Source organism: Coregonus clupeaformis, chromosome 10, assembly GCF_020615455.1.
Source record: "Coregonus clupeaformis isolate EN_2021a chromosome 10, ASM2061545v1, whole genome shotgun sequence".
NCBI classification, from domain to species: Eukaryota; Metazoa; Chordata; class Actinopteri; order Salmoniformes; family Salmonidae; genus Coregonus; species Coregonus clupeaformis.
In genome coordinates, this window is record NC_059201.1 from 28701131 (window position 1) to 28717075 (window position 15945).

Consider the following 15945-nt stretch of genomic DNA (forward strand, 5'->3'; position numbering starts at 1 on the left):
CTGTAGCTAACACTCTTCAAACATTTACATTCATTGTCACATTTGGCCCTGAGGTTTGTTTAAGTCCAGGGGCGTATGTCTCACACACTCCTCACACACGGCCAAGGTAACCCCGGGTTCCGGCGGGGCCGGAATGTGACGTAGCACAGACGCCCTTGCCATGTCAGTCCTAAAGACAGTCAAAGGTCAGGCAGCAGAGGAACAGCAGGCGTGGTACAGATGAAGCTGGAGAAGCAGTCCCAGCGATGCCCCTCTGCTGTCACATCACCAGGCAGCGTGTCCCCTGGGGTTCAGCCGACCGACCAGTCATCTCCAACCCCTGCACTCGGTCCACTCTGGCCATGCAGGACAGGAGGGAGGGGAAAGGTGCGACTCAGCGTATAGGTCTCTTGACTGCTGAGTGTGTCTGTCCAGAATGACCCCCCAGGCAGCTTGGCATTCTGAAGAGCAGAGCAGGTGGCTAGGGGTCTGGCCGAGGCCGGACTGAGGATGCTCGTGCTCTATCTCTCTCTCTCGTCCTCTCTCTTTTCATCTCTCTCTCTTTTAATTTCTCACTCTCTCTCTTCCTCTATATTTTCCTCTCTCTCTCTTTCTCTCGTCATCTCTCTTTTCGTGTCTCTCTCTCTCCTCTCTGTCTTCATCTCTCCCTCTCTCTTCCTCTCTTACTTCATCTCTTTCTGTCCACTCTCTCTTCCTCGTTCTCTCTCTCTTTCACAAACATTATGTATTTTTGTCCCTCTTTCCCCTCTCTCTTCCCTCTTCCTCTTTATCCATCTGTCTCTTTCTCTCCTTATTTCTTGCTCTACCATTTTTATGAATGTCACTTCTTAGGCACAGGGCCAAGGGAAATATACATTCATTATGGGCATTGTCACTGGGACACTTCTGTGTAACCATGAGGAAAATAGTGCTTATTACAGTTCAGACAATTACATTAAACCAAAGTTTAAACAACTTTATGGTCTGTTAAAGCTTTGTCTATTAAATTAAAATAAAATCTTTGGGAAAGGGCTCCATTCTACAAAATGGCTATATTTAATTTACACAATTTAGTTTCAAGGTTTCAATTTTCAAGATTTTCTTGTCAGGTGCACAAATACAGTGAAATGCCTTTTTTGCAAGCTCTTTTCCCTACAATGCAGTAATCAATATCAATATACAGTGCCCACCGTAATTATTGGGACAGTGAAGTATTTTTTTGTGTTTTGGCTCTATACTCCAAAAGTTACAATTTGAAGGTAAGTTGAAGGTATTTTCATCCGTATCGGGTGAACCGTTTAGAAACAACAGCACTTTTTGTACATAGTCCCCCCATTTTAGGGGACCAAAAGTATTGGGACAAATTCACTTACACTGTATTAATTAAAGTAGCAAAAAGTTAAGTATTTGGTCCCATATTCATAGCACGCAGTGACTACATCAAGCTTGTGACTCTACACATGTGTTGGATGCATTTGCTGTTTGTTTTGTGCCCAATAGAAATTAATGGAAAATAATGTATCTTATCATTTTGGAGTCACTTTTATTGTAAATAAGAATAGAATATGTTTCAAAACACTTCTACATGAATGTGGATGCTACCATGATTACGGATAATCCTGAATGAATTGTGAATAATGATGAGTGAGAAAGTTACAGACGCACAAATATCATACACCCAAGACATGCTAACTTCTCACCATTACAATAACTGTGGAGGTTAGCATTTTTGGGGGGTATGATATTTGTGCATCTGTAACACACAAGAAATATAAATAAGAAGAAAACGAGAAAGTAAAGCCCGTTTCCACTGGCACTTAGGGCCAAATTCGAGCTGGCTCTAATGGAATTCTCAAATTCAAGCTGGGTCGAGGGAAACCCGGGCTAGCGCAGCCCAGTTTTACAACTGGTACCAGCTCGATTAGAATTCAGGCTGGTGACGCTGTTACTATGCATCTACCAAGCTGATCACTGCTGGAGGCTGACACAATGTTTAGCTAGTTCGTCTGGGCTTGTTGCTGTTAGCTAGCACATGGACAAGCAGTAGTGCAGTAGTCAGGCATTACACGAATTACCACCATAGCTGAATCCTTCATTCATTTTTGTACTATACAATAAACTTTTATAAGAACAGTCAGCCCTCAAATGCTTGCTACCTAACATTAGCTAGCAAATCAGAGTTGAAACAAGCTAGCTAGCTAGCTAACGTGAGCTAGCAGGAATTTTAGCTGGCCAGGTCATATTGAAAGCTAGCTAGCTACATCATATCAAACCTGTCATCTGGTTTGTTTGGTTAGATAGCTAGCTATTAGCCAATGCCATGGCAAACGAGGTAGGAATTAAGCTAGCTAGCTAACCAGTTATGCTAGCGACAACACTAACCGTTTAGCTAGCTAGTTAACATCAGCAAGCTAAATACATGGCTCTGACTATGGCTGGCACTGGAAGGAGTATGGGTAACGTTAGTTACAGCATGTTCAGGGTAAATTAAATTCTTCAAAATCTTGCAAGCTAGCTAGAAACATTAGCGAAGTCAGCTGTAGTCACATATTGGCTACCTAGCAACATGTCATCATTTCTAATTTCTGGAGGCAGTGGAAACGCAATTTGAGCTAGTCCACCAAGCCCAGCCCAACCTGTGTTGACTTCAAAGTGCAAATGGAAATGGGTCTTAAGTAAGCTATATACAGGGTCAGTTCCAGGGTCAGTGCCAATACCATATTTACAATGTGCAGGGATACTGGAGAGGTAGGGGCAGGGGCGGTGTGTTCAATAGGGCGATATGGGCGACGCACTGCCAAACGGGAAAAGGAAGGGATTTTTTTTCTAATCAATTATATCACGGCAACAGTAGTTATCAGTGTTGTAATCTAGACGTCTGGTCTGATCTGCCACTAAATGTCCAATCAGGCTAAAGTCGTGCTTCAAATGCCCCCCCTTTTGGGGCGATTTCAGTCAGGTTGAAAATCGCCCAGAAGTCTGTCATAGACTCCCATGTAAAATCTATTTTTTTCAAATATCAGAGCTTTCAATACAATCTCTATGGGTTTCTGAGGGCTTGCACTTACGCGCTTTCGTCATACGTAACGTAACCATGAACGTAACTAAGAAAAGAGCGGGTAGCAGCGTCAATCAATTCACGTACTACTGGTAAGATTGCTATATCGTTCAGTGCAACTCGATTGTCTCTTTGAAATAAGTTACTTTTTGTCGGCAAACAAATCAAGATAAATTGGCAACGAAACAATTAGGACCTCCCAGACCAAATTTAATAATTCAACAGGTTTCTACTAAAGGCGGAAAGTCCTACACCCGAGGATTTTCCAAAAATTAGTACGAACGAAAAACCTGGCTAGCAGGCTGCGATGTAGCTAATGCAGTCTTCTGCTACCCCCCACTCTTTCACCCTGAAGGCGGCACGGCAGACAGCACCGCTTGGACAGCGACTGGTGTGTAACGGACATGCACCATCTTTCAGGAAAGATTAAGAAACATGAGCTGTCAAAGACCCACATGGATAGCTGTTTGAGATGGTCTGCTTTGGGGAGTGAACATTGCCACTCAACTGGATGAGGGATACAGGCTAGCTGTCCGCCGCCACAACGATGAGGTTAGTGTTGATAATCACAAGTTTACTGGAGAACTGAGACCAAGTAGAGACTTTGGACAGGGTGGATATGGTATAATAAAGGCAGTTTATTCAGAGGTAAAGATATCTGGAATCGCGTGCACGGACCCGTTCGTTATCTGAAGACAATGTTTCATTGTGTGCAGACATTTTATGCAATAAATGAAGTAAGTTGAATCTAGTAGTTCTGATCTTCTGATTGGTCCTGATGAGTTGGGCGAGGTCACCTCCAGGCTAGTGTCACTGTTGCATTGGCTCTGAGTCGGGTTCTCTGTCTTCAAATGTTCAGCCTAAGAGAGGGGATTTTTTTGTGTGTGTGTGTGTGTGTGTGTTTAACAGTGATGATGTGTGTGTGTGTGTGTGTGTGTGTGTGTTTAACAGTGATGATGTGTGTGTGTGTGTGTTTGTGTGTGTGTGTGTGTGTGTCCTCAGAGCAAGAACTCGTGAGTTGGAAGAACTGAGAGGCCTATGGCGTGGGTGTTGTCCTTGGCCACCTGCTGACAAGGCTGACAAGATAGGACCCTTTTGTCCATTGTTATTGGATAGGAACAGAACTTATAACCAGCTCCTGACCTAAATAGATCTTAGCACAACATTTTACTCAACATATCATATTCCATATTCACTATAACAAATATATTTACTACGACATTAGCAAGAACCGCCACATCCTCAGCCGGCTAATCCAGTGTGTGAAGTTTTGCGGAGTGTTTGAGTTAGCTTTGCGAGGCAAAGATGAAACTGAGGGCTCCACCAACCCTGGTAAGCCAACACTTTTGAGATCAGTCAATAAATGCTTCTGGTATTGACTTATATGCTGCCCCTGTCTTCATGTTGTTGCTGGACATATCTTTTTTAAAATGTGTGTAGGTCACCTAAATCATCAGAAAAATTGCCCCCCCTGAGAATTTTTTCAGGAGCCGCCACTGGGTAGGGGTAGATATGTATAGGGGAATTTGGTGAAGCAGCGTATATGATATTTGTATGTGAGTGTGTGTGTGTGTAGAGTCAGTACGAATGTGTGTGCTTGTTATGTGTGTGTGAGCAAATGAATTGTGTGTGTGTATGAGTGTGTATGAGTGTGTAGAGTCCTGAGAGTGTGCATAGAGTCAGTGCAAAAATAAACAATTACATCAAAGTGTCAATGCAGATAGTCTGTGTAGCCATTTTGTTAGCTATTTAGCATTCGTATGGCTTGGGGATAGAAGCTGTTCAGGAGCCTGTGGTGTCAGAATTGATGCTCCGGTACCGCTTGTCGTGCGGAAGCAGAAAGAACAGTCTATGGCTTGGGTGGCTGGAGTCTTTCATAATTTTCCGGCCCTTCCTTTCACACAGTCTAATATAGAGGACCTGGATGGCAGGGAGCTCAGCCACAGTGATGTACTGGGCTGTCCGCACCCCCCTCTGTAGTGCCATGCTATCGAGGGTGGTGCAGTTGCCATACCAATGTACTTAAGTATAACAACTTTAAAGTAGTGCTTAAGTAGTTTTTTGGGGTATCTGTACTACTACTTTATATTATTTACAACTTTTACTTTTACTTCACTACATTCCTAAAGAAAATAATATACTTTTTACTCCATACATTTTTCCTGACACGCAAAAGTACTCGTCACATTTTGAATACTTAGCAGGACAGATTTTATTTTTCAATTCACACTTATCAAGAGAGCATCCCTGGTCATCCCTACTGCCTCTAATCTGGTGGACTCACTAAACACAAATACTTTGTTTGTAAATATGTCTGAGTGTTGGAGTGTGCCCCTGGCTATCCGTAAATAAAACAATTGTGCTGTCTGGTTTGCTTAATATAAGGAATTTAAAATTATTCATACTTTTACTTTTGATACTTAAGTATATTTTAGCAATTACATTTACTTTGACACTTACAGTGAGGGAAAAAAGTATTTGATCCCCTGCTGATTTTGTACGTTTTCCCACTGACAAAGAAATAATCAGTCTATAATTTTAATGGTAGGTTTATTTGAACAGTGAGAGACAGAATAACAACAAAACAATCCAGAAAAACGCATGTCAAAAAAGTTATAAATTGATTTGCATTTTAATGAGGGAAATAAGTATTTGACCCCCTCTCAATCAGAAAGATTTCTGGCTCCCAGGTGTCTTTTATACAGGTAACGAGCTGAGATTAGGAGCACACTCTTAAAGGGAGTGCTCCTAATCTCAGCTTGTTACCTGTATAAAAGACACCTGTCCACAGAAGCAATCAATCAATCAGATTCCAAACTCTCCACCATGGCCAAGACCAAAGAGCTCTCCAAGGATGTCAGGGACAAGATTGTAGACCTACACAAGGCTGGAATGGGCTACAAGACCATCGCCAAGCAGCTTGGTGAGAAGCTGACAACAGTTGGTGCGATTATTTGCAAATGGAAGAAACACAAAATAACTGTCAATCTCCCTCGGCCTGGGGCTCCATGCAAGATCTCACCTCGTGGAGTTGCAATGATCATGAGAACGGTGAGGAATCAGCCCAGAACTACACGGGAGGATCTTGTCAATGATCTCAAGGCAGCTGGGACCATAGTCACCAAGAAAACAATTGGTAACACACTATGCCGTGAAGGACTGAAATCCTGCAGCGCCCGCAAGGTCCCCCTGCTCAAGAAAGCACATTTACAGGCCCGTCTGAAGTTTGCCAATGAACATCTGAATGATTCAGAGGAGAACTGGGTGAAAGTGTTGTGGTCAGATGAGACCAAAATCGAACTCTTTGGCATCAACTCAACTCGCCGTGTTTGGAGGAGGAGGACTGCTGCCTGTGACCCCAAGAACACCATCCCCACCGTCAAACATGGAGGTGGAAACATTATGCTTTGGGGGTGTTTTTCTGCTAAGGGGACAGGACAACTTCACCGCATCAAAGGGACGATGGACGGCGCCATGTACTGTCAAATCTTGGGTGAGAACCTCCTTCCCTCAGCCAGGGCATTGAAAATGGGTCGTGGATGGGTATTCCAGCATGACAATGACCCAAAAACACACGGCCAAGGCAACAAAGGAGTGGCTCAAGAAGAAGCACATTAAGGTCCTGGAGTGGCCTAGCCAGTCTCCAGACCTTAATCCCATAGAAAATCTGTGGAGGGAGCTGAAGGTTCGAGTTGCCAAACGTCAGGCTCGAAACCTTAATGACTTGGAGAAGATCTGCAAAGAGGAGTGGGACAAAATCCCTCCTGAGATGTGCGCAAACCTGGTGGCCAACTACAACAAACGTCTGACCTCTGTGATTGCCAACAAGGGTTTTGCCACCAAGTACTAAGTCATGTTTTGCAGAGGGGTCAAATACTTATTTACCTCATTAAAATGCAAATCAATTTATAACATTTTTGACATGCGTTTTTCAGGATTTTGTTGCTGTTATTCTGTCTCTCATTGTTCAAATAAACCTACCATTAAAATGTTTGACTGATCATGTCTTTGTCAGTGGGCAAACGTACTAAATCAGCAGGGGATCAAATACTTTTTTCCCTCACTGTAAGTATATTTAAAACCAAATACTTTTAGACTTTTACTCAAGTAGTATTTTACTGGGTGACTTTCACTTTTACTTGAGTCATTTTCTATGAAGGTATCTTTATTTTTACTCAAGTATGACAATTGGATACTTTTTCCACCGCCTCGATTCAGTCTTATGTAGAAAAAATTTGAAAAGGTGTTTTTACATTTGATAAAAGTAGAGACTCAGTGCTACAAAATGGTATATCGTACACTGCATTTGAGGAACAATGGGAAAGTAATTTTGCTTTGAAAGTTGATAAACTTGTAACCCCACTTTTAAGAAAATGGCCCTTGAATGTTTTGATACACCTACCGGAGAGCTCTTCTTTGTCTACACCTATTCAGCATCATTCACACCCTCTTAAGCCTTTGCCCCACCTATGTCTTGATAATAAGGAAAAACTCCAGGTAAAAATACACTTTATCTAGTCCTTGATGGTAGACAACACACCTCCTTCAACATGCATACCGCAAACAGACCAAACTCATCTTGTCTCCTCTTCTTATCTTTGGTTGACCCGAAAAAACAAACATAGCGGCGCACACAAACTACCCATTGTCGGTTTACTTTAGATGTGTGTTTTACTCAATTATTTTGATCAATGGTGAGCTCACCCGTGATGTGATGAATTGTAAATAGTAATTTCTATTACAGTGGGGGGGGGGGGAGTATTTAGTCAGCCACCAATTGTGCAAGTTCTCCCACTTAAAAAGATGAGAGAGGCCTGTAATTTTCATCATAGGTACACGTCAACTATGACAGACAAAATGAGGAAAAGAAAATCCAGAAAATCACATTGTAGGATTTTTAATACATTTATTTGCAAATTATGGTGGAAAATAAGTATTTGGTCACCTACAAACAAGCAAGATTTCTGGCTCTCACAGACTTGTAACTTCTTCTTTAAGAGGCTCCTCTGTCCTCCACTTGTTATCTGTATTAATGGCACCTGTTTGAACTTGTTATCAGTATAAAAGACACCTGTCCACAACCTCAAACAGTCACACTCCAAACTCCACTATGGCCAAGACCAAAGAGCTGTCAAAGGACACCAGAAACAAAATTGTAGACCTGCACCAGGCTGGGAAGACTGAATCTGCAATAGGTAAGCAGCTTGGTTTGAAGAAATCAACTGTGGGAGCAATTATTAGGAAATGGAAGACATACAAGACCACTGATAATCTCCCTCGATCTGGGGCTCCACGCAAGATCTCACCCCGTGGGGTCAAAATGATCACAAGAACGGTGAGCAAAAATCCCAGAACCACACAGGGGACCTAGTGAATGACCTGCAGAGAGCTGGGACCAAAGTAACAAAGCCTACCATCAGTAACACACTACGCCGCCAGGGACTCAAATCCTGCAGTGCCAGACGTGTCCCCCTGCTTAAGCCAGTACATGTCCAGGCCCGTCTGAAGTTTGCTAGAGTGCATTTGGCTGATCCAGAAGAGGATTGGGAGAATGTCATATGGTCAGATGAAACCAAAATATAACTTTTTGGTAAAAACTCAACTCGTCGTGTTTGGAGGACAAAGAATGCTGAGTTGCATCCAAAGAACACCATACCTACTGTGAAGCATGGGGGTGGAAACATCATGCTTTGGGGCTGTTTTTCTGCAAAGGGACCAGGACGACTGGTCCGTGTAAAGGAAATAATTAATGGGGCCATGTATCGTGAGATTTTGAGTGAAAACCTCCTTCCATCAGCAAGGGCATTGAAGATGAAACGTGGCTGGGTCTTTCAGCATGACAATGATCCCAAACACACCGCCCGGGCAATGAAGGAGTGGCTTCTTAAGAAGCATTTCAAGGTCCTGGAGTGGCCTAGCCAGTCTCCAGATCTCAACCCCATAGAAAATCTTTGTAGGGAGTTGAAAGTCCGTGTTGCACAGCGACAGCCCCAAAACATCACTGCTCTAGAGGAGATCTGCATGGAGGAATGGGCCAAAATACCAGCAACAGTGTGTGAAAACCTTGTGAAGACTAACAGAAAACGTTTGACCTGTGTCATTGCCAACAAAGGGTATATAACAAAGTATTGAGAAACTTTTATTATTGACCAAATACTTATTTTCCACCATAATTTGCAAATAAATTCATTAGAAATCCTACAATGTGATTTTCTGGATTTATTTTTCTCATTTTGTCTGTCATAGTTGACGTGTACCTATGATGAAAATTACAGGCCTCTCTCATCTTTTTAAGTGGGAGAACTTGCACAATTGGTGGCTGACTAAATACTTTTTTCCCCCACTGTATCTAATTCACATTATGGTTTCTGTCAGCTGAGAGTTAGCTAAATATGACCACTAGACCACTTTCGTCAGGTAGCGCTAGGACTAATGTAGCCTACATTTTCCAGTTTTTGTGATTGTGTTATGCTGTCGCCACTTCTCTGAATATCTGGACATTGCATCCAAAAATAAACTGGTCACATTCAGGACATGACGTTGTAAGGACTGTGTTTGTGCAAAATGTTTCTGTGAAGAAACAGTGTTGCCAGCTCAAACGCTGACTGTTGCATCAATCGAAACTGGACGTTCTAAATAAGCATTCTAATGACACCGGTTTGAGCGTGCGCTGTAGGGACCACTGTAGAATGATCACATTGTGTGTTGGTACACGTCAAAGGGTTAAGTCTGGGAAAACTCCAGGGCTGGATGGCATACCAGTTGAGGTATACCAAACCTTTTTTGATGTACTCAGAGGACCGTTATTAACATGTTTTAACTACTCCTATAAAAATGGTAGATTATCAGACACTCAACAAGAAGGTCTGATTTCGGATATTATTAATCCTAATCAGAAAGGCTTTTTACATGGATGATACATTAGAGATAATATAAGACAAGTACTGGAAACAATATAAAAAATATGGGAAACCAGGCCTGGTATTCATAGCTGACTTTGAAAAGGCTTTTGATAAAGTATGACATGAATTTATATAAATGCCTGGAATATTTTAATTTTGGAGAATCTCTTATACAATGGGTTAAAGTTATGTATAGTAACCCTAGGTGTAAAATAGTGAATAATGGCTACTTCTCAAAAAGTATTAAACTGTCAAGAGTAGTAAAACAAGGCTGTCCACTATCGGCATATCTACGTATGTGCCCTTGATGATGGACGTTGGACGTAGGTGAAGGAGGAGGTCGTCGCGTAAGCTTGGCGTCGGGTAAACTTGGCTTTATACATAGCTTGGGCTTTGTCGAGTAAGTCTTAAACTATGTATTTAGATTGTAGTTAGGTATTGTAGGTAGTTATCGTGGGTTGTTGTATGTAATTATTGTAGGTTAGTATTGTATTCGGCTGTGCCCGGTGTAGCACGAATCTAGCTAGCTAACCCACCACCTGGACTAGCTGGCGAGTAGCTATTAGCAACGGTATAGTTGTTTCACGCCTGAGAGTGCCTGTAATTACGCCAGCTGGCTGCCTACAATAATTACATACAATAATTGCCTACCATTCAGCTGTTTTCTAACCTCATTGTCTGAACCGTTAACGTTAGGTAGCAAGTGGCTACTGTGCTTGAAATGTCGCTAGCTTGTTGCTACCTGGATAGCTACTAGTAAACAATAGCTGGAACGACCGAGCGAACAGACGCGAACTGGCTGAGTCAATTCAGTGGCTAGCTTTGCACTTGTCTAGCTAACAGTAGCTGCTAGGGGTAAGTCATAACCTACATTTGTGTTTTGTTTTTTACATATTGATAGCCCGAGTCGTTCAAGGAATTCGGGACATGGGTGACTAGTTAACGTTAGTTTGGCTCTCTCTGTGTGTTCGTGCCGTGAAAGGAGGGGTTCTTCTTTGTCTGAAAGCAATGGCTAGCTAGTTTGCTAACTATTCTAGCTAACTAACTGGCTGAATAAGTTGACGACGGACTCGCTCAAGCTGTCGGGACTAACCCACAACGTTAGACACGGACACGAACGATCTGCTTGCGTGTTGATACACTGGTGGTTTGTTGTGGCCGAGTATTGGCGCTAAACCGTGTTGTTGGAGTCCGGCATGCTAGCTGGCTGTGGCGTCTTATGACTAGGTGCCCGGACGATTTTCACAGAATAATACTGCACCTAGTTAGCTAGCTGAATAAACTAAGTTAGTCTATTCGTAGAAAACATTGAACCGCTGTAGTTTACAACAATTATAGTTTCTGAGGTGGAAGTTGGGAGAGTTATATTTGGGAGTTGTGGTGAGGGAGGCCCCGCTCTCTCCTTTCCCAGATGTTTAGTTCATTTCATTCCAATCTCCTCTGCATTATTGTAGCCATCTGCTGCAGCCTGTCAACTATGCCTCTGCCTATCCCTGTTCTCTCCTCTCCGCACAGGCTACACAAACGCCTCACACCGCGTGGCTGCTGCCTCTCTAACCTGGTGGTCCCTGCACGCACCACCCACGTGGAGTTCAGGTCTCAGGCAGCCTCTGGAACTGCCGTTCTGCTGCCAACAAGGCAGAGTTCATCTCAGCCTATGCTACCCTCCAGTCCCTCGACTTCTTGGCGCTGACGGAAACATGGATTACCACTGAAAACACTGCTACTCCTACTGCTCTCTCCTCGTCTGACCATGTGTTCTCGCATACCCCGAGAGCATCTGGTCAGCGGGGTGGTGGCACAGGAATCCTCATCTCTCCCAAGTGGACATTCTCAATTTTTCCCCTGACCCATCTGTCTATCTCCTCATTTGAATTCCATGCTGTCACAGTCACTAGCCCATTTAAGCTTAATATCCTTGTCATCTATCGCCCTCCAGGTTCCCTTGGAGAGTTCATCAATGAGCTTGATGCCTTGATAAGTTCCTTTCCTGAGGATGGCTCACCCCTCACAGTTCTGGGGGATTTCAACCTCCCCTACGTCTACATTTGACTCATTTCTCTCTGCCTCCTTCTTTCCACTCCTCTCCTCTTTTGACCTCACCCTCTCACCGTTCCCCCCTACTCACAAGGCAGGCAATACGCTTGACCTCATCTTTACTAGATGCTGTTCTTCTACTAATCTCACTGCAACTCCCCTCCATGTCTCCGACCACTACTTTGTATCCTTTTCTCTCTCCCTCTCCTCCAACACTACTCACTCTGTGTCACGGTTTCGGCCGAGGCTGCTCCTCCTCCTGGTTCGGGCAGGCTTCGGCGGTCGTCGTCCCCGGAGTACTAGCTGCCACCGATCTATGTTTCATGTTCGTTTGGTTTTGTCTTGATGTTGTACACCTGTGTCTAGTTAGTCCTCGTTAGTGTCCTATTTAAGTCTCGTTGTGTGTGTCTGTGTTTGTGTGTGATTGCTCTTCTGTTTTGGTGTTTGAGCTACGTACTTCCCTCCAGTGTTTGGAGAGGTTTTCACACATGTTAGTGCGCCGTTTATTTGACGCCTGTGTGCGCCGTTATTTCGCCTCCGGGCTTATTGTGCTCATTTACTCCGTGAATATCTCACTAAAGTATTTTGGACTGAGCTTCTGCGTCCTGCGCTTGATTCCTGCACCACACCCACCTTCAGCACCCCTTGACAGAATTACACACCTTAATGGAATCAGCAGGATCAACAGTCACGCCAGAGTCGCTCGAGGAGCATGTCCGCGGCCAGGATGACCAGATACGACAACTGGGGACCGCTCTACAGGACGTCATCAACACCCTGCACCGATGGGAGGCTAGAGGGGTACCCACACCTCCACCTACCCTGCCAACCCCATCGGCCGGTCCACCAGTCCCAGGTCCGGAACCCAGGGGGATTCGGCTCTCGCTCCCGAGGGCGTATGACGGAACAGCTGCCGGGTGTCAGGGTTTCCTCCTGAAGGTGGAACTCTACCTGGCCACTGTACACCCGGTGCCCTCGGGACACGAGAGCGTTTCCGCCCTCATCTCCTGTCTCACGGGCAAGGCATTGGAATGGGCCAACGCCGAGTAGAGGAAGATGGACGCCATCACCATCTCCTACGCCGAGTTCTCCCGTCGCTTCAAGGCCGTGTTCGACCATCCACCTGAGGGCAAAGAGGCGGGGGAGCGTCTAGTCCACCTGAGACAGGGGAGGAGGAGCGCACAGGCGTTTGCGCTGGAGTTCCGGACTCTAGCGGCGGACGCAGGGTGGAATGAACGGGCCCTCATCGACCATTTTCGATGTAGCCTACGGGAGGACGTTCAACGTGAGTTGGCCTGCAGGGATACCAATCTCACCTTCGACCAGTTGGTCGATATGTCCATCCGTCTGGACACCCTGCTGGCCACCCGTGACGTCCCGAGGGGGGTCCGTCCATTCCGCCCTCCGGCACCTCCGAGCAGAGCCCTATGGAGCTCGGGGGTGCCGGCGCTAGAGAAAGGAGGAGGAGGAGCCCGAGGGGGCCTGTCTCCTGCACCAAGTGCGGTCGTGGAGGGCACACTGCGGCCAGGTGCTGGGGAGGGTTCTCCGGGGGAGAAGACAACAGGCCACGCACTGGGGAGCCCTCCCAGGTGAGTAGACGCCCCACTTACCCAGAGCTCTCTGTTGCGCACTTTTGTATACCTGTTTGTTTTCCACAGGTTGCACCTCATTCCCAGCATAAGGCGCTAGTAGATTCAGGCGCAGCTGGGAATTTTGTTGATCGGAAGTTTTGTTTAGATTTAGGGATCCCTCTCCTACCTGTTGACAAACCTTTTCCCGTTCATGCCTTAGATAGCCGCCCGTTGGGGTCGGGGTTGATTAGGGAGATCACAGCACCACTTAGGATGTGTGCTCAGGGGGGTCATGAAGAGACTATACAGCTGTATCTGATCGACTCTCCTGCGTACCCAGTGGTGCTGGGTATTCCCCTGGTTAAGCACCCATAACCCTGCTATTTCGTGGCAACAGAGGGCTCTCGATGGGTGGTCTGCTCAGTGCGAGGGGCGATGTCTGGGTGTTTCCGTGGGGGCGACTTCGGTGGAAAGTCCAAACCAAGTGCCCGCACTGCACATTCCGCCTGAATATGGGGATTTAGATCTCGTGTTTAGTAAGACTAGGGCGACGCAGTTGCCTCCTCATAGACAGGGGGATTGTGCGATTGATCTCCAGGCAGGAGCAGCGCTCCCACGGAGCCACGTGTATCCTTTGTCTCAAGAGGAGAGAAAAGCTATGGAGACTTACATAGCCGAATCTTTGAGACAGGGATACATTCGGCCCTCCACTTCTCCCGCCTCCTCGAGCTTCTTTTTGTGAAGAAAAAAGATGGAGGGTTGCGCCCGATGCATTGATTACCGTGGTCTCAATCAGATTACTGTGAAATACAGTTATCCACTCCCTCTGATTGCGACCATGACGGAGTCATTGCATGGAGCGCGGTTTTTCACAAAACTGGATCTCAGGAGCGCGTATAACTTGGTGCGCATTAGGGAGGGCGACGAATGGAAAACAGTGTTTAGTACCACGTCAGGTCATTTCGAGTATCTCGTCATGCCATATGGGTTGATGAATGCTCCATCAGTCTTCCAATCCTTCGTAAATGACATTTTCCGGGATATGCAGGGGCAAGGGGTGGTCGTGTACATTGATGACATTCTGGTGTACTCGTCTACCCGAGCCGAGCATATAACCCTGGTGTGTCGTGTATTGAGGAGGCTGTTGGAGCACGACCTATATGTCAAGGCAGAGACATTTCTGTTTTTCCAGGAGTCGGTCTCCTTTTTGGGTTATCGGTTGTCCGCGTCAGGGGTGAGAATGGAGGTGGATCGTGTGTCCGCTGTGCGTAATTGGCAAACCCCAACCACTGTCAAAGAGGTGCAGCAGTTCTTGGGTTTTGCGAATTACTACCGGAGGTTTATCCGGGGTTTTGGACAGGTGGCAGCTCCCATCACGTCCCTTCTGAAAGGGGGTCCGGTGCGCCTGCAGTGGTCAGCTGATGCGGACAGGGCCTTTAGGAAACTGAAGGACCTGTTTACGTCGGCTCCGGTGCTGGCGCATCCGGATCCCGCATTACCCTTTCAGGTTGAGGTGGACGCGTCTGAGGCTGGTATAGAGGCCGTTCTCTCTCAACGGTCCGGCACGCCACCTAAACTCCGCCCCTGTGCTTTTTACTCAAAAAAGCTCAGCCCGGCGGAGCATAATTATGACGTCGGGGACAGGGAGCTGTTAGCCGTAGTTCAGGCCCTTAAGGTGTGGAGGCATTGGCTTGAGGGGGCTCAACACCCTTTCCTCATTTTGACTGACCATCGGAACCTGGAGTACATCCGGGCAGCGAGGAGACTGAACCCTCGCCAGGCTCGATGGAGTATGTTTCTCACCAGGTTCGTATTTAAAATCACGTACATCCCTGGGTCCCAGAATGGTAAGGCAGATGCGCTGTCCCGGCGGTATGACACGGAGGAGAGGTCCGTTGAGCCTACTCCCCATACTACCGGAGTCTTGTCTTGTGGCACCGGTGGTGTGGGAGGTCGATGCCGAAATCGAGCGAAGCGTTGCGTGCACCGACCCCAGCCCTCCACAGTGTCCTGAGGGTCGGAAGTACGTTCCGCTCGAGATTCGGGATCGACTCATTTACTGGGCTCACACGTCACCCTCCTCTGGACATCCGGGTATTGGCCGGACAGTGCATTGTCTTAGCACTAAATACTGGTGGCCCACGTTAGCCAGGGATGTGAGGGTTTATGTCTCCTCCTGCTCGGTGTGCGCCCAGTGTAAGGCGCCCAGACACCTGCCCAGGGGTAAGTTACAACCCCTGCCCGTTCCACAACGACCATGGTCCCACCTCTCGGTGGATTTTGTGACAGACCTTCCCCTCTCTCAGGGGAATACCACCATCCTGGTCGTTGTGGACCGGTTCTCTAAGGCCTGTCGTCTTCTCCCTATGTCGGGTCTGCCTACTGCCCTACAAACCGC